Source organism: Rhineura floridana, chromosome 1, assembly GCF_030035675.1.
Source record: "Rhineura floridana isolate rRhiFlo1 chromosome 1, rRhiFlo1.hap2, whole genome shotgun sequence".
NCBI classification, from domain to species: Eukaryota; Metazoa; Chordata; class Lepidosauria; order Squamata; family Rhineuridae; genus Rhineura; species Rhineura floridana.
Genome location: NC_084480.1, coordinates 6,464,319 through 6,482,995, shown reverse-complemented (window position 1 = coordinate 6,482,995; position 18,677 = coordinate 6,464,319). Strand labels below are relative to the sequence as shown.

At 42.2% G+C, this 18,677-nt stretch overlaps 1 protein-coding gene and 1 long non-coding RNA gene across 50 annotated transcripts in view; both read left to right on the top strand.

Annotated features, from left to right (window-relative positions):
* CELF4 (CUGBP Elav-like family member 4) overlaps positions 1-18,677 on the top strand; it is a 1,013,450-nt gene that overhangs the window by 220,607 nt on the left and 774,166 nt on the right. The window lies entirely within an intron of this gene.
* Positions 1-18,677, top strand: part of LOC133375608 (uncharacterized) — a 34,622-nt gene that overhangs the window by 14,859 nt on the left and 1,086 nt on the right. For all 3 annotated transcript variants that reach the window (XR_009760259.1, XR_009760258.1, XR_009760257.1), the window contains exon 2: positions 8,005-8,097. This is a non-coding gene — a long non-coding RNA (uncharacterized LOC133375608). The remainder of the gene's footprint in view (positions 1-8,004; positions 8,098-18,677) is intronic.

Genomic DNA, 18,677 nt, shown 5'->3' with positions numbered 1-18,677 from the left:
AAGCCAAACATTGTGGTGACCCAACAACCACCAGTCTTCCACCCAATAGTGTATGGTGGTTCCATGTGAGTGGGGCAGTAGAATCCCCTCCAGGTTTTAGTCCAAACTTTCAAGAAGCACCTTGGACAGCTCCTTGAAAGTTCAGAATAAAACTCAGAGCGGATTCCACTGCCCCACTCACATGAAGCCACTGCTTCCACCTCATCTTTCAGAGTTGGGAAGAGGCAGGGATTGCTGTACAACTACTGTGGTCATTCTGTCCCACTTCTGCAGTTTCAGAGTTGGGATCAAGGTAGGTCTCTTGTCACGCTTCCTGAAGGACAGTGGCAAAAATGTGGAAGCCCAGTGTATGTTTTCCTACCAGTCGCTTGTTTTGAGGGTGCAGTCAGATGGCCCCTCATGCTGTATATTGCTCTGGGTACACTTGGAAGAAGGATTGCTACGTAAGTGACACAATGAGTTATTAGTCCATGGAGTTGTGCACACTGAAGAGCCCTTTGGGGCAACCATTAGATGGAACTGTAAACAAGCACACTCTCCCTTTCATCCAGCAAGGTCCATTTGTCCCACGCCGCAAGGAGAGTAATCAAGAGTGATGAAGATCTTATCTGCTCTTGGAATGCTTGGAGTTATTTTATGTTATTTCTTACTAAGTAGAAGATAAATCGTAAAAAATATTTAGAAAAGTCTATCATGAGTTCACCTCTGTTCATATATACTTATGAATATGAATGTGATGATGATGTTCCAGGTGGGTTACAACAATTTTAAATACAACCTTAAAAATTGCACTAGTTGCCAATTTGCTGCCAGGCCAAGTTCAAGGTATTACTATTGGTATATAAAGTCCTTAACAACTTGGGACCAGTTTACTTGCAGGACTGTCTTACCCCATATGTGTCCACTCGAGCACTTCGATCTGCAGAACAGACACTACTGCATAATATTCAAACTGCACTTGTAAGAAATAATTATTTTAATGTGGCAGCATCTACCCTTTGGAACTTCCTTCTTATTAACATCAGGCAAGCTTCCTTTCTTATATCCTTGTTGTCATCTGGTTAAAACTTTTTTTGTTTAGGCAAGCCCATCCAGACACATAGATACTGATGTGTTTTTTTTAAAAATTGTCTATTGCTATTTTGTTTTAAAACTGTTTTAAATCCTTGTTTTTAACTGTTTTAATTATAATTTTGATGTCTTTGTAAACCACTTAGAGGATTTTTTTACAATCAAGCTGAATGTAAATGTTATAAATAAATAAATAACAATAATTTAAAACAACATATAATGACAAAAAAAATAAAGTGTGTCCAAAAATATTTATCTCGGGTGCCAAAGGCCAGAGTAAAGAGGTACGTCTTAATATAAATAGCTGCGGATTTAGGAAATGTCATCACCCGTCTAGTTTAAGAACATAGGAAGCTGCCTTATATTGAATCAGACCATAGGTCTATCTAGTTCAGTATTGTCTACACTGACTGGCAGTGGCTCTCCAGGATTTCAGACATAGAGAGTCTCTGCCAGCCCTTACTTGGAGTTGCCAGAGATTGAACCTGGGATCTTCTACATGCAAAGCAGATGCTCTAACCACTGGGCTATGGCCCTTCTCCTAAGAACCATTTTTCTTGTGCAGTTAGTACCAACTAGGGATAGAGGAGAAATCTGTTTGGTCTGCATTTTCCAGCGGACAGATCTGATTTGCGGGTCTCAGACTTATCCACAGATAAGAATGCAGCCATCAGATTACGCCCTTCTCTGAATTTTGTGGTGCAGTTTCAGTTCAGAAAAATACTCACAAAAATATGTATTTTATGGAAACGTAATACAGGCATACCCCGCTTTAACATACGCAATGGGACCGGAGCATGTATGTAAAGTGAAAATGTACTTAAAGTGATGCAATTATCTATGCATGTACTGTACTGCAATCGCCACTAGATGGCAGCGGCGTCATGCCATTAAGTGTCCGTTATTGCAAAGAGCCAGAGCTTGGGAAAGTTACTTTTTTTGAACTACAACTCCCATCAGCCCAGTCCATTGGCCATGCTGGCTGGGGTTGATGGGAGTTGTAGTTCAAAAAAATAACTTTTCCAGGCTCTGCGAAGAGCATACGTTAAAGTGGGGTATGGGGGAGTATGGAGCATGTACTTTATAGCGAGGTGACTTTAAGTGAAGCGACTTTAAGTGGGGTATGCCTGTATATAAGCATGTATATTCTAGGGGAAAATGCATTGAAAAGCATAAGCAAATGTGTATTTTTAGGGGGAGAACTGCATACAAAATACATATAAAATGTGTACAATTTAAGTACAAATGTTGATGCATTTTTTAAAAATCTGCAGAAACTCAAGATGGGATGTTAAGTACATGCACGTGTTACATGCAGCAGAAATAGGCTCATCCACTCATCCTTTGGGCCAACTCTTCTGTGTCCCTTTAGAGTCCCTGCAAGAATGAGTCTGAGCAAATTATTTTATTTTATTTTTTATTGCAAGCAAAAAAGAAAGGCAGAAAGAAAAAGCAGAGGGAAAGCAAATCTGAGAGGTGAAATGAGGGGGTGGAGGCAATGGACTGAAGAAAAAGACAAAAATCTATTGAGCGGGACCTCCTTTGCCAAGTTTTCAGCAGCCTCTTGGAGAGATTTTTTATGGACAAATTATAAACCTTTGGAAACAAGAGTTTGCAATGGAAATACTGACAGACCTTTCATACAGTAACATTATGCTAGTTGTTCTGAGATTTTCCTTGTCTCTCCACCACCACCCCAGCCTTATATTTTCATTTTTCATCCTTACTCTTCTCCTTTTTGCTACAACTTTCCACTCCTTGCTCCAAAACCAGAACTGGGGATCTCTCTCTCTCTCTCTCTCTCCTCTCCTCTCAAGGGTCACATAGAGAGAGAGCCGCAGCTTCCAGAGTTCTCTGGGAAGAGGGACTGACTGTTAAACCACTCTGAGATCTATTGACAGGCAGAGCCAATGATCATTAGACTTGTCCCCACCGGTGGCTCCCTGTCAATGGGGCAGGGGAATCTGCTCCAGGCTTTGCCCCTTGAAAGTTCAGAGGAAAACCGGGAGTGGCCCACTGACAGTGATGCACCAGCTGCCACTGGTTGCCACCCTTCTCCCTACTAGGTTCTATAAGAGGTAACACGGAGGAGGGAGGTGCCCCCCCCCTGGACTGGTTGTAAGTAAGAAGGAAGGCAGAAGCAGGCTGGCTGATGGGGCTGCCCCCCATTAGCCACAACAGACCAGCCTCCACTGTGGTCAGTTCTAGAAGACACACTCACCAAATATGAGCATACCAGCACAAAGATAAAAGGTTATTTGATGCGGTACCTTAGAGGAACAAAAATTAAAACTACCGAGGGTGGTATCCAGTGCTGGTCCTACTCAGAGTAGGCCCACTGAAGTTAATAGACGTGACTAGCTTAGGTTCATTAATTTCAGTGGGCTTACTCTGAGTAAGGATGGGGGAGAAATTTGATTCAATTCACATTTTAAAGCCGAATCTATGAAATCCTCACTTTCCAAAACAATATGAAACTGAAACACAGCCATCCTTCAAAATTTGCACTTATCTGAATTTTGTGACGTGCTTCTCCAATCAGCCAGTGTTTACAAAACATGCATATATAAGGGGAAATTTGCATAAAAATGAATATATTCATGAAAATAATAAAAATGCATTGTATTAGGAGACATTGCTTGCACAAATTGTGTGGTTAGTCAAGATGGCATGCAAAAATGTCTTTATTAGGAGAAATTTGCACTAAAATGCTGAAGATTTTCTTGAGGATTTTAAAAAAATAATAAATCACAAACAGAATTTAAGATTGGGAAAATGAGAAACTGAGAGGACCAAAATTGACAGATCATTAACTCTTAGTAGAGTTTAGTTGAATAGAACACAACGTTTATTTTTTAATTAAAAATTAGAGGAAGAAAAAGCCTTGAAGAATTAGACACCTGCAAGCAAAAATAGCTGTGTGTTAAGAACCTTAAAAAAGAAAGAGGGGGAGAGAATCAATTAATAGCCAAAAATCAACTGGCAAAGAGTTCTGTAGATAAGGAACAATGAAAAGAAGAACTGCAGAATACAACACTAAAGAGTGGCCGGAGTGGTGAGGTTGGGTTTAACAAGCTGCAAAGATTCAGAGCAGGAGAATATGGAGGAAAATAATATAGAGAAATTATGAAAGATATGCGGAATTTTTTGATGGCATAGTGGTCCATGGAGATGAAAAAGTTCAGGACCTTGCTCCTACATTTCTCAAGATTAAACACTGTGCTCTGGAATGGGACACAATGCATGGAAAATACGGGTTTGTGTCTGGCTCGGTTCCCATCAGTGTAAGCATTTTCACCTTTTATTTCCTGGCTTAATTGAACATAGTCATGCCCCTCTGCTCATCCAATAGGCATCAAATTCAAACCACTCCCTGTCTGCTTCATTGCTTTCCAAATACACAATTTAACTTTATTTCTAGGTTTCTATTTCCAGAAAACATGCAGGGCTCAGTGTTTTTGTTGTTATACACAGTGGTACAATTCCTGTAGCCTCCGGGCCATTGCACCACTGCTGATATTCCTCCTAGGAACAGGAGTGCAACGGTCCACCTTATTATGTGATTATTCATTCTCTGCAATCTCCTACTCCCGCCAACTGGATCTGGGCTTCTTTGTCTTCATATTACTAAAACAAACAAGGACTGTAGCTCTGTAGCAGAGCATCCAGCTTGCATAAGGTCCCAGGTTCAGTCGCCAGTGTCTTCAGACAGGCTTGGGAAAGATTTCCTGCCTGAAACCCCAGAGGGCCTCTGTGGTCAGTGTGAGCAATACTGAGCTAGATGGACCAATGAGGTCTGACTCGATATAAGACAGCTTCCTACGTAGCTACAAAAGTTCCCCCTTGACTTTCAGAGAAAAGGCTAGGAGAGGAGTCTCGTATGGGTCAATATCAACTAACGCAGCTGCCTTTAACTGTGTCAGACCCATGGTTTGCCTATCCCAGTAGCTTTCTACTTTGACTGGCAGCTTTCACCATTTCCCAGGAACTGATCTGCGACATTCGTCATGCAAAGTATGTGCAGGATTATGGCCCTCCTCCATCAGAACTGTTGGTCTCTCTAGACCAATATGATCTATTCTAATAGGCAATGGCTCTCCATAATCTTACGCAGAAAGGTCTCCCCTGGCCATGTTAACTGGACCTCCTTTTAACTGGAGAATCCAGAGACTGAACCTTTATTAGGGGTGTACATCCCCCCCCCAACAGGAAGACTGGGAGTGGAGTGGGCAGGGATGTTGGGACTGGAGCTGACATGCCTGTGCCCCCTCCCTCATCCACTTTATTTCGTGCATGTTCTTTTGAATGCATAAATAGAGCTCCTGTTGTGTTAATATGGCTATGTGCCACAGGAAGTATTCTCTGTAGATTGTCTATGCAAGACTTTCCCTCCCCCCTCTGTTCATTGTGATCGCTACGCTCTCAGTTCTAATTCCATTCAGCTTTGCTTCATCTAAGAAGAAGGCAGCTGCCTATATAGTTAGCACATAAGAAGACAGTCGATAGGTAATACACTTGGAGATTTATCACTTTGTTGTGATTATTACTTTCTTCAATAATCTGAATACCATCACTTAGTGCTCCTTTCTCCCTCCTCCAAAATTCATTAATTAAAGAGCTTCTCCACCCTCTTGAGACTCTTCTTACTTTTGAAAAGCCCTAGATTTTGATCAGCAACCTTGTTGCTTTCAGGATATTATTTTACATATAAAAGGAAGAAAACAAATGATTTGTGATTTTGTCTACCCAAACCTATGGCTTTAGAAGGAGTCAACATCATGGGTTCCCCCTTCATTTCTGTCCCCAGTTTCCTCCTTGCAATAAGTGTCCCTTCATGCCCGGTGTTCTCACTGGTGTGCTGAAAGTCAAGAGAAGATTTCATGGTAGACGTGAGCCCTGTACAGATTGCCATTAATAGAGGAATTGATTAGTTTTGACCAAGTCTGCTCCAGGACATGACTATTTTGAAAAGTCTGTTGCGGAAACTTATAGCAGACATCACTGTAGTCTCACTATACTCTTTAACATTTTTCACCATTTTATTGATGTAAAAGTTGGGGGGGAAGGGAAGGGCCTTACCTCAGTAATGGAGATTCAATATACGTTCCATGTGGGAGGTGCCCAGTTCAGTCGTCGGTACCTCCCATTTTAAAAGACCTAAGTTAGTAGAGGATGGGAACATCCCTTTCTGAAGCCCAGGACAGCAGCTGCCACTCAATGTAGATGAACATATAGTCTGACCTAGCAGCTCAATGCAAGGGTCAGGATCACACCAGCTGGCTCCACTTCAGAGTGTTCATCTGACCTTCTGTATACAAGCCATCAGTCATGAACAACATAGAATCATAGAATAGTAGAGTTGGAAGGGGCCTATAAGGCCATCAAGTCCAACCCCCTGCTCAATGAAGAATCCAAATCAAAGCATTCTTGACAGATGGCTGCACAGCTGCCTCTTGAATACCTCCAGTCTCAGAGAGCCCACTACCTCTCTAGGTAATTGGTTCCATTGTCGTATGGCTCTAACAATGGTGGGGTGGAAGTGCTTACGTGACCTCCCAGTGGCATTTGCTCTGCACTATCCTCCCTGCCGCCTCACTCCTCCTCCTCCCAGTAAGCAGCAATGACTCACCTGCTGGGAGGTCAGGTAAGCATCTCCATCCCACCACGTCACCTGCTGCAGCAAGCAATGTACATATAGACTGTTAGTATGAGGAATCTGTACCTTGCATATGAGACATCAGTGCTTTGCATTTTGGAAGGCTGGGATCAGTGGGTGCAGTCTTGACCCCATTTCTCCATGGATCCATTCAACCCACATTCCCACATGCACTGGTTTAGTATATGGTAGTTTCATTACTCAAGTGACTGGCATATTGCTATAGTGGCTTGTAACCTCTTGGCCAGCTTATAAAGCTGTATTGTCCTGCTGAGGGGATGGGAGAGAGCTCTGCCACACTTCTGAATCTCCTCAGAAATGCAGAGATGCCAGAGGGATAACATCCTCTGTCTCATTTAGCTAGAGTCTAGCAGCTAGACCAGGTGTGTGGAACCTGTCACCCTCCGGATGTTACTGAACTACAGCTCCCATCAGCCCCAGAAAGCATGGCCAATGGACAGGGTTGGTGGAAGTTATATTTCGGGGGTTGAGATCAGCAGAAGGGTCCCTTCTGGTAGCTCCACCTCTCTTGGAAGCTCAAGTAATGGTGACCCAGAAGAGGACATTCTCTGTGGCAGCCCTTAAATTGTGGAACTTCCTCACCACTGAGGGGCATCTCGCAACTTTGCTGTACAGTTTTAGGTGAATGCTGAAGTCGCACCTCTTTACCCTGACCTTTGACTCACCTATTTTAGGATTTTAGGTTGTTTGTAAATTGTTTTAATATCATGTTTTAAAATTGTTGTAACCCACCCTGGGACCTTTGGGTGAAAGGCGGGTAATGGTATTTCAGCAATGTCTGGAGAACCAAAGGCTCTCCACACCTGCACTGGACCATACAGATGATTGGCTTACCATTATCCACTTGTTACCACTTGAGATATAGTTGCCTATATTTCCCCATGATGAGGAAACATTAGATAACTTATATGGTAAATTAAGGCCACAATGGGCTTACGTCAGTGATGGGGAAATGTGTAGACCTCCAGATGTTGTTGAACTACAACCCTTATTATCCATGCCCATTGGCAGGCTGGGGCTAATGCGATTTCAACAACTTCTGGAGGGCCCCGATGGGTTCAGCCATCACAAAAAGATTCCCTCCAGTGGTTGTTCAAAATGTGCAGCTGTTGACAGGAGTGTGCTAAATCTTCAGGCCTAATTATGTTTCAAATGAGAGGGGATAATTTGGCTTAGAGTTCTAGTCTACGGCATACTTACCTTCACGGTTAATCACAACCCTCCATTTCTTTGCCACTTTACCTTAATGGGAGAAGATGGGAAGCAGCGGCAGAACGATACCAAGTCAAGGAAAAGCATCTTCCCCTTATGAGACCACAACGAGCAAAGATCTCCAATGTGTTACTCAGGTGAAAATTTTGTCAATTCGTCTTTTTTGACTTTCTGATTAAAACACTCGCCTAATCCTAACCTAATCCCTTTCACTTTTCGAGGAGAAATTGGAAGGCGGGAGGCGGGAGAAAACGAAAGACACTCGGCAAAGCTTTAATGCTAACAGATGGGTTATGCTGGCCAACAGGCTATGTGGATGTCAATTTAATCTATCCCAGATAAACCAATATGAAAGGTGTTTCATTTATGGGGGGAATTAATTGCTGTCCGAAGGACTGCAGTGTGTGAAAAATCCATAATAGTTGTCTTTAAAGAAAGAGAGGGGGGGAGCAGACCAGTTACAATACTGTTAGTTCCTGATGAGCAAGCGCTTTTTCCTGAGTGTTGAACTTGCAAAGTTACATAGATCTATATAGGATTTTCTGGGATATCTGATCTAATTGAAACAGGTAGGCATCTGGATTCAATATCTGTTTGGAATCCCAGTGGAACTGAAGAGCTACTAAGTTTTACTAGACAAAAATCTAAGTGACCTTATCTTGCTTGATTTGATGTGGGACAGTAGTTCACTGCATGATTGTGATTGCACAGGTATTATGTGTGTGTGTGTGTGTGTGTGTTTGTGTCTGAAACATTTTAAGATGTTTTTAGTGTTTGTCCTTTCTTGCCCTGGGCTCTTTTTGAAAGGAAGGGTGGTAATTTAATAATAATAATAATAATAATAATAATAATAATAATAATAAATGTGTGTGTATGTGTGTGTGTGTGAGAGAGAGAGATCCCATCTTAAGACATCATGCAGGGTGGTTTCTAGTCCTCAAGATTCCAGGCAAGGAAGTTTGTGAAAGTTTACTGTTAGCTCCACTACAAGCAGACAAGTAAACAAAATAGTAGCAGATAACGATGACAACATAGGAAGGTGCTTTATACCAAGTCAGATCATTGGTCCATCTACCTCAGTATTGCCTACACTGACTGGCAGTAGCTCTCCAAGGTTCCAGACAAGAAGCTTCCCCAGTCTGACTTAGATTTCCTAGATGCTGAACCTGGGAACTTCTGCCTGGAAAGTAGTTGCTGTACAACTGAACTACAGCCCTTTCCCCAGTGCAGAGTATTTAAAATAAAGAACACAAGCTTTTGAGTTAGATAGAAGTCTCCAGGCTTAGGCATTCCAAAGACTTGAACCAAACACACACACTGCAACGAATCCAATGATGGGAAAACTGATTGATGATTACTGCCCATAATAGTTAGTTGCCTCAAATTTTGCCCCATTTTGAGGCAAACGTAGAGGACCCTCTTAGACAAAACATCTGTAGGAATTTTGGGACAAGCTAAAATAATTTTCAAAGGATTGGTGACATCTCTTTTTTGAAGAGCATGTGTGTTGTCTACTACATTTTGTTTTCAGAGAAATTCACGGCTGCTAGCAGCTGGGAATTGAGGGGGGATGTCAAGATTGGTAAGAATTCTGCAAAAAGCTATTTTTTTAAAAAAAGGTTCAATAAGTTAGCATTCCAAGTCCTGAGCTGCTGTCACTAAGGAGATGACCAGCGTTTGTCAATGTATAAAAGGAAGGAAGGAAGGAGGGGGTTAGTAGCATTCCTGAGCCAATTGTCAGAAACCTCATTCAGGTGAAGTGGGCACTTACTGTATGACAGGATGAAAATAAAAGATGGGGAATTTGTCAATAACCAATTGATTGTTTCCCATTGAATTGACTGAAGACGTTGTAGAAAAGTGTTGTGTTTTATGTCCTCTGATGGAGCCTGTCACCTTAGTAAATAACTTTTAAATAACTCACAGTCTCACATATTAGGCAGAGACAAGCCACATGGAAGGAGGAGGAGGTTTGATGCCATGCTGATGACACAATCCCTGTTTCTGATTTCCATTCTGCTCCGCACTTGAGCTCTGTGCTATCGTTTTGCTTTGTCAGTTCCTTCATCTATTGCATCTACTCCTGCCCTCCTTGGTCTTCATCTATTTCCATCATTGCTCCAATCTCTGTCTCTGTCCTCGCTCTTTGGGTGATTAACCCAGAGGATTTTCCTCCGCAATAGGAGAAGCATGGGACTGGGGTGACCCTATGCATATGCCAAAGAAATAACAAAATCAAACCCAGGCTCATTTGTGGGTAGGTCACCCAGCCAAGCATTTTTAGGCTCTCTTCACAGGGGAATATGTGAATCAACAGGCACGGCAGAGACCTCACTGCTGCCGAGTGACTCATCTGGGGAGAGAACTAGCTTCATTAGCATAGTGTCACCCATCTGCATTCCTTTGTTGAAGGAAAAACCCTTGCCTCCCAGTGATGAACTTCTTGAAAGTAACTTTGGGAGCCTTCCTCTGTGAGTCTTGGAAAACAGTGCCCTCTGTCTGACTCCCTGGTTGGCGCTTGTTGAAAGTTGGTGTATGCTTATTGAAAAGCAACTAGTCCCACAGAGGTTTCCCTGGTTTCCCTATCTTTCATTGTGTTTTGAATGTCATCTAGCACCAAAGGTAGAAGATAGTTCCATTCAGGTTTCCACATAGGTACCGCTGCAGTGTGTATCAACATGCGTTGTTCGGTGTGTGTGTCTGTGTAGAGTAGGGATGAGGGAAAATATCCGCTACATCAGACTTAGTACCGGATTCCGACTGAATTTGATAGTCTGTTATCTTTTCAGACCAGCACTGGCCAGCCAAATATCCCAATGGGAAGTCCACAAAAAGGACCTGAGCACAAGAACACTCTTCCCGTCTCTGGTTTCCAGCAAGTGGTGTTCAGAGGCATACTGCTTTCAGCAATGGAAGTAGAACATAGCCATTGTGGCTAGTAACCATTGATAGCCTTATCTTCCATCCTAGTTGTTGGGAGGGGTCACATGAGGGGAAGGGTTCCAGCCTTCATGATCTGCCCATGGCCTTCATGGACACCTCTTATTGGCTACTCTGCTGTGGAAGCTAAATGATGGACCTTTGGCCTGATCTGAATGGGCTTTTCTTGTATTTTTTTTTTGAAGTTCCTCAGATATTTCTCTCCTACAGGAGAATCATCAAATTCATCTTGTAATTTGTAGCATACAAAATTGGATGTGGTGAAGATAAGTTTAGATAGGTTCATCTTATATATTATTCAATATAGTAATCAAAATCATAATCAAAATAATACTTAAATTTATTTCCCACCCTTCCTTCTAAAGAGTGTGAAAAACAGATGATAAAACACTAAAAGCATCTTTAAAACATCTTTTAAAACATCTTTAAAAGGAAAGTATTTAAAAACGTCTTTGAAAACAATTCCAACACAGACATAGACTGGGTTAAGGTCTCTACTTAAAAGGCTTGTTGAAAAAGGAAGGCCTTCAGTAGGCACCAAAAAAGATAATGGAGATGGCGCCTGTCTAATATTTAAGGGGAGGGAATCCCAAAGGATCCCAAAGAAAGAAAGAATCCCAAAGGGTAGGTCCCACAACACTAAAGGTCCACTTCCTATGTTGTATGGAATGGATCTCCTGATAAGATGGTATCTGAAGGAGGCCCTACAGAGTGCAATAATCAACTGGGTGTATAAGGAGTGAGAAGATCCTCCAGATGGATTTAGCTCATGCACGTTTTCCCTAATTGCCCTAATTAAATTTTCACTGAGGTCATTGTGGCACTGATTCTTCATCTTAATGTGATTTAAATGTATATCCCATCTTTACAATGCTTTGTTTTGTTTTCCTTTGCTAAATTTATACCCCACATTTCACCCTGATGGGCTTACAAGGCTGCTTGCAATAATAATAAAAAAGTTTAATAACAAAAATAATAAAAAGGTCAGTGCACCTTGTTCAATGTGTACTGTACATACAAAATCCATACTTTGTTTTATTTTAAAAAATGCTGATCCAAAGCATTGCTGTGCTTTACCCATGTAATTCTCTGCAACTTGCTTAATTTTGTATCATCTTGAATATCCAGTTACTGTTACCCCTGCACACCTCCACCTCCATACCACAAATCTGATTACTATACTCTCGTGGATATTTCTTTGCAACACCAAACTTGTGGTTTGCACATCTGGAGAAGAAAATCATTCATATTTGCATCATCTTATCTTTGTGATTTCCTATGAAATACATTAAGGCTGCACTCCTTAATTGCTGTAAGCTCCATTGGGTTCGATGAGACTTTCTCTCAGGTAAATGTATGAGTATTGGATTCAGCCTAAGTCAACTGGCACTCTGTTGGCACAACTAAAATGCTAAATAGCAGTAGTAAATATCTGACTCCTCAGATCACCTGTTGTTTCTCCTAGGGTAGGTGTAATTCTTTACAACTTCTCTGTGAAAAGGAAAACCATCAACCTAAAGAGGACAACATGAATGTTAATAAACTAACATGCAATTAGCTTAGGTTGCTGAGCTGTGAAACCATAGAAACCTGCAAGTATCAGACATTGAATTAGGTGACTCCCAGGGAACAGTTTCTGACACAGACATCGAACCTGATACTGTGACAACTGAATTCTCCAAAGGATGCGGAACCTGTGCCTTTTCACAGCATCCTCATGAGTTGGGTTGCATATCCACAAAATCATTTAAAGGGAAGGGAGAGAGGAATATCCTCTTCAATGCAACTACATTTCCTGCCAGTGCTGCTCTGTCAACAAAATGTAGGTATTCACATTACGACCAGCTACCAGCAGAAAGTCCACTGGAACTTGTATAGCACTGGGTTTGCTCAGTCCACATTTTGGATGCTGTCTGCTCTGAGCCAGAAGGCCTTTTGGGTTCCATGGGGAATGTTCAACTTAAATCCTAATCCATACCAGCAATGGGTAGGGAATCGTAAATCTAAAGCTTGTTTTGTTTTGATTACTCAATCATTTTGTGACTCAGAGTAGCCAGGAGCCTATAGGAAGAGGCCTGAAGAACACACCTAAATAACATTTCTCCTTCTGGATTTGAGAGGGCCTTCATCTCCACCCTACCTCCTCTCCTCTAGAGGGTCAATGACTAATATACACATCAGCTGGCTGTAAGGGGGAGTCATAGTCTTACCGGTACTGAACTGAATGGTTTTGTTATTAGCTGCACCCCATGACAGGGAACACACATTGCTGGAGAAGTTCCCCTTTAATTTCCACCTCCCAGAAATCAGAACATTCCACTATTAGAATATTATTAGGGATTTTTTTTTTCTGGCAGATGAATGTGTGAAGATTACTCAGGCTGTGATATCCTTTGCCAGGACAGCCTGCAAAACCGAGGAGCTGTTTGTCAAAGTTAAATTAGCCACCCTAAATTAATCCCGAGCACTTCTGAGATCATGCTCTTTATACAGAATGCTAATGATGCTGTTTGCTAACACTTCCAGCAAGCTCGTTCCTCCAGAAGGAATTTCTAAGCTCTTTGGATGGATTGGGAAGACATCGAATGCTGGTTTCAGGCCTTGCATCCCATCACGTACAACAAAACAACATCAATAATAAGATATATATCCTGCTTTCCTATGAAATCAAGGTGGCTTACAAGCAGGGTAAAATGCACAAACGGACACGAAGATCAAATGCTGCTCTTGCTGCTATTAGTAACCATGGTTCAGTGATTTGTTGCTGCGTGTTTTTGATGGGACTGTGGGGTTTTTTTAAATGGATTTTATGCATTCTTATCTACTTGTACTTTATTGTAAACTGTCCTGTGGCCTGTGCAAAAGGCGGTATATATATCATAGAATCATAGAACTGTAGAGTTGGAAGGGGCCTATAAGACCTTTGAGTCCAACCCCCTGCTCAATGAAGGAAGCCACATTAAAATATCCCCAACAGGTGGCTGTCCAGCTGCCGCTTGAAGGCCTCCAGTGTTAGAGAGCCCACCACCTCCCAAGGTCATTGCTTCCATTATTGTACTGCTCTAACAGTTAGGAAGTATGCATACGTAAATAAATGAACAAGAATGAAAACAGCCTAAAAACTATGTCTGAAAGGCTGAAAGACCATAACAAGGGCAAGGTTGTAGCTCAGTGAGAGAAGATCTGCTTGACATGCAGGGGTTTCCAGGTACAGTGCCTGGGAGACTGACTTATACTGTCTGACCCATTGGGCCATCTAGCTCAGTATTGTCAGCACTGACTGGCAGCAGCTCTCCAGGGTTTCAGAAAGGGAGCATTCCCAGCTTTACCTGTAGATGCCGAAGACTGAACCTGGGACCTTCTGAATGCAAAGCAGATGCGCCACGGCTGAGCTAACGCCCTTCCCTTACTTGAGCAACGGAAGCAGAGATTGCTTAGGAAGCCAGCAATGGGTCCCCAACCCTGCATTTCTCTTGTAAGTGAACCATTGATGGGTAGAAGGGAGGGGCTTAACCTTTTCCACAACCTCCAATTCTCCCCTGAGCACAAACCCCTGCAACCCACTCTAATTTGAATGTCTCCCAACCAGGTTCCCTGCCACAAGAAAACCACTGCAGGATATTTGCAGAGGTGAATCAGTGGGTGTGAGAGGGGTTAAGCACCATCCCACCTTTTCACCTGGATCATCCCCAGTTGGTGCTTCTTCTCCATTGCCTCCACATTCCCCTCATCTCTTGTCATGGCCATGCATGACTGCCAAGATAGCACCTTTTTTTTTTTTTTTTTTCAATAATTTTTATTCAGATTTTCATAAAACATACAAGACAAAATCATAAAACATTCAAAGACAAAAAACAAAATCAAAAATAGTTAAACAAAAAGAAAAAAAGAAAAAACAAAAACAAAAATAAAAAATAAAGAGTAAAATATTGACTTCCCATTTGTCAAAGATCAAATCAGTTATAAGTCTATAATATATAACAATCCTGTCTCTTAAGTCATATTATAAAATCACTTTCCTCCAGTAGTTATCTTACTTAATCATCAAATCTCATAAACATTACTTTATTCTTTCCACAAAAAGTCAAAGAGAGGTTTCAATTCTTTAAGAAATATATCTATCAATTTTTTTTTCCAGATAAGCATATCGATTAATCCATCTCATTACTAATTATGATAATCTTATTGTCATAACCATAGTCAAAATAAACATTTCAATTAATCCATCACATCAGAATCTGTTAGGTTCAATAATTTCAGTAGCCATTGTTCTATTATCTCTATTAGTTCCATTTTCCATCTTCCATCTTCAGTAGTCTTGTTAAGTCCAGTAATTTCAATATCCAATCTTCCATTATCAGTATTCCATAATAATCTTGCTGTCAAAGCCATAGTCATATAGTAAGAGTCTGATGGGGATTACCTCTATCCCAAATATTTTCTTGCCATCCATTCTGAATAGGTTGCTGAAATACTGCTGTAAAATCATATCTCTGTTCTTTTTTTCAAAATACACTGGGTCATCTCTTAAAAGTTTTTCCATTGTCACATGGCTGCAGTTAATTCCATAGATTTTCTCTATATTGGGCTCCATCACATCATTCCAGTCCAGAAGATTATCCATGCCATTGATAACTTTATCTCTAGAATCTTCATTCATTTCTTCAGAGATAACATTGAGTTCCAAACAATAGATTTTATTTCTAAAGTCCACAGACTCCAAATCTTGTTCCTGTTCCACGTTGGTTCCAATCTCCGGGATCTCCTCTCTCACAGGGACCCCTATTCCAGTCTCCAGGGTCACCTCTCTCACAGGGACCCCTGTTCCAATCTCCGGGGTCTCCTCTCTCACAGGGACCCCTTCCAGGGTCACCTCTCTCACAGGGACCCTTATATCTTTAATCTCCTGCTTCATTTTACTCAATTCAATTTTCATTATCTCAATCTCATCCATTATTTTCTGAAACATAGTTATTTCCAGATTTTCAGCCACTTTCTTAATTGCCATTTTAAAAGAAAAATATAGGAAAACCACTTCTTATTTCAGCAACAATTGGGTTAATACTCCAAACTTGGTGACATCACAGTATAAACAGAGCAGACAGCCTTATCTCTCCAATAGTTAAGTAAACAAAATGCAGTTCCCAGGATCGAAACAATTAATGGCAATCGTCAAGAAACAGATTCGTCAAAATAAAATAGACCAAAAAGAGAGTAGTCTCAAAACAGTATAATATTTTTCAAAATAAAAATCTGGAATAGAAATCCCTCTTCTGTGTATATCTTTAGAATGCAAATCCAGGACAGCTTTTTGCAACAAAAACAGAGATAAGCTATTAATTAGTGCGTAGCAGAGAGAAGTTATGGCTCCCCAGTGAGATGTCAAAAACTGATCAATCTGGCAAATCTCTTTTAAACAGCAACAATTTAAGTCAAGTAAAAGAAAAATATAGAAAGAAGGGTGCTTGCCTGTTAGTGCGTTCTCTCTTAGAAGATAAGATGAACGTTCGCTTTAACAGATAGAGCTTGCTGTTGAAAATCCGTCCCACCTTCGTCGGCTGGACCTCGTCCCATAAATTAATGAGATCTGGTCGTCCCAACAAAAATAGGCTTTGAGGTTAATCTCTTCGTTTCTCCCTACCCGGGAGAAGTTTAATCAGTCAAAAAAAAAAGAAAAAACTGACTGATATATCTGAATAAGCTTCTTTTGAGGCAGGAGCCCGTCTCAAAAGCAGGCACAGGCTAAGTCACCCTTCCCGGAAGTCCCAAGATAGCACCTTTTGAAAGTGTTTGAAAAGAGCTCCAGGATAATCATTGCAGGATAACTAAGAGTGTAGACAACAATGTTTGTTCTTGCCTTGCTGGTTGTGATCTCTCTCCCCTCCCCTGCACACACACAACACACACACACACACACACAATTCCCTTTCATTCCTCTGTGGTTTGGTGCCCCACATTTTAGAGTCCATTGACTCATGTCTAGAGAGGAGGAAAATGGAACTGGACTGCCTTCAAGTCGATTCCAACTTATGACGACCCTATGAATAGGGTTTTCATGGTAAGTGGTATTCAGAGGGGGTTTATCATTGCCTTCCTCTGAGGCTGAGAGGCAGTGACTGGCCCAAGGTCACCCAGTGAGCCTCATGGCTGTGTGGGGATTTGAACTGTGGTCTCCCAGGTCGTAGGCCAACACCTTAACCACTACACCACACCGGCTCTCAGAGAGGAGGAGCCATGTCTTAATGTTTACCTATATAGGTCTCCCATCTCCTATAAGTCTCCAACACTTTGCAAAATGAATAAGACAGTGTTGGGTTTATATAACCGGTTTAGCTATAAATATAAAAGGGTTAATGAAAAATAGAGACAAATAAATAATGGAGATAACAGGATTATGCAATCAGGGTTCCAAGCCAAGAGGGGAGGAGGAATACAAGAGCCTTTCTCACAGAATCCAACTCAGTTCTGAACCAGCTAGACTGCACAGCTGCCCTGGATGCTTTGTTTTAAAGGCAATGGCGCCTAGGGACATACTCCTTACACCGAATCAGATCATTAGTCTATCTAGCTCAATATTGTCAGCACTGTTTTCAGGCAGGGGACACTCACTGCCCTACCTGGAGATGCCAAGGATTGAACCCGGGGCCTTCTGCATCCAAGGCAGCTGCTCCCCCTCTGAGCTGCAAACCCTTTGCTGTGATGCTGGTGGGGGAGTCCCAAGAGAGGATGGGGGCCTAGGGGCTGAACAGCAGGGATGGAGGACATCTGGCCCATGGACTGAATGTGGCCCTCCAAGCCTTTCGGTGTGGTCCTCGGGACTCTCCCGAGGCTTCATTCCCTCTCCCCAGGGCACAGCCCTCATCAGCCCTGATTTGTACCCTCTTTTCATGTTTTTGCCTGGCTGGGATGTGTCCTTAAACTCTGCTAAGGCTTCTTGCTTGCCTGGATGAAGGATGCAGAGGTGTGTGTACGTGTAGAAAGAAGTCCAGTTGTGTCTGGCTCCCATTGGGACTGGTGGGGCTATAGGCACGGAGCCCAGCAGTAGGTGGAGGCAGAGCCAATGACATGCTAGTGTTTGTCCCTGTCCTCCTCCCTGATGAGTTCTACAAGGGCAATACTGAGACTGAGGTGGAGGAGGAAGCTGATAGCCAGGGCCATTCCCTGGACTGCTTATAAGTAAGAAGGCAGGCAGGTGGGGGCTGGGTGAGGGCCAGCTGAGGTTGGTGGGGAGGTGCCCCAATAGCCCCAGTAGACCAGCCCCCATTGAACTAGCCTACTGTACAAGGTTAAAGTGTACATGTTCTATTCCTTTTTGTCTTTGGCCCCACCCACCAGTGATCTGTGACCCCCAGAAGGCTGCCCAAAAGAGAATGTGGCCCTGAATGCTGAAAATGGTTCCCCATAGAAGTTTGGGTGTGAGAAGGCTAGTTCTTACAGTAGTGGCCTTGAGTGTTCCCTGTGTGTCACATAATGAAGGTGCCCAATCCCAGTGTGGTGTAGTGGTTAAAGGTGTTGGACTACGACCTGGGAGACCAGGGTTCGAATCTCCACATAGTCATGAAGCTCACTGGGTGACCTCAGGCCAGTCACTGCCTCTCAGCCTCATGAAAACCTTATTCATAGGGTTGCCATAAGTCAGAATCGACTTGAAGGCAGTACACACACACAATCCCTATTGCTTTGATAGCATGAAATGATCTGCTCCAAGGCCCATGAATCCAGTCAGGGCATAATGCCACATTAACAAAGAGATTGCAGACATCTCCATGTCCCATAA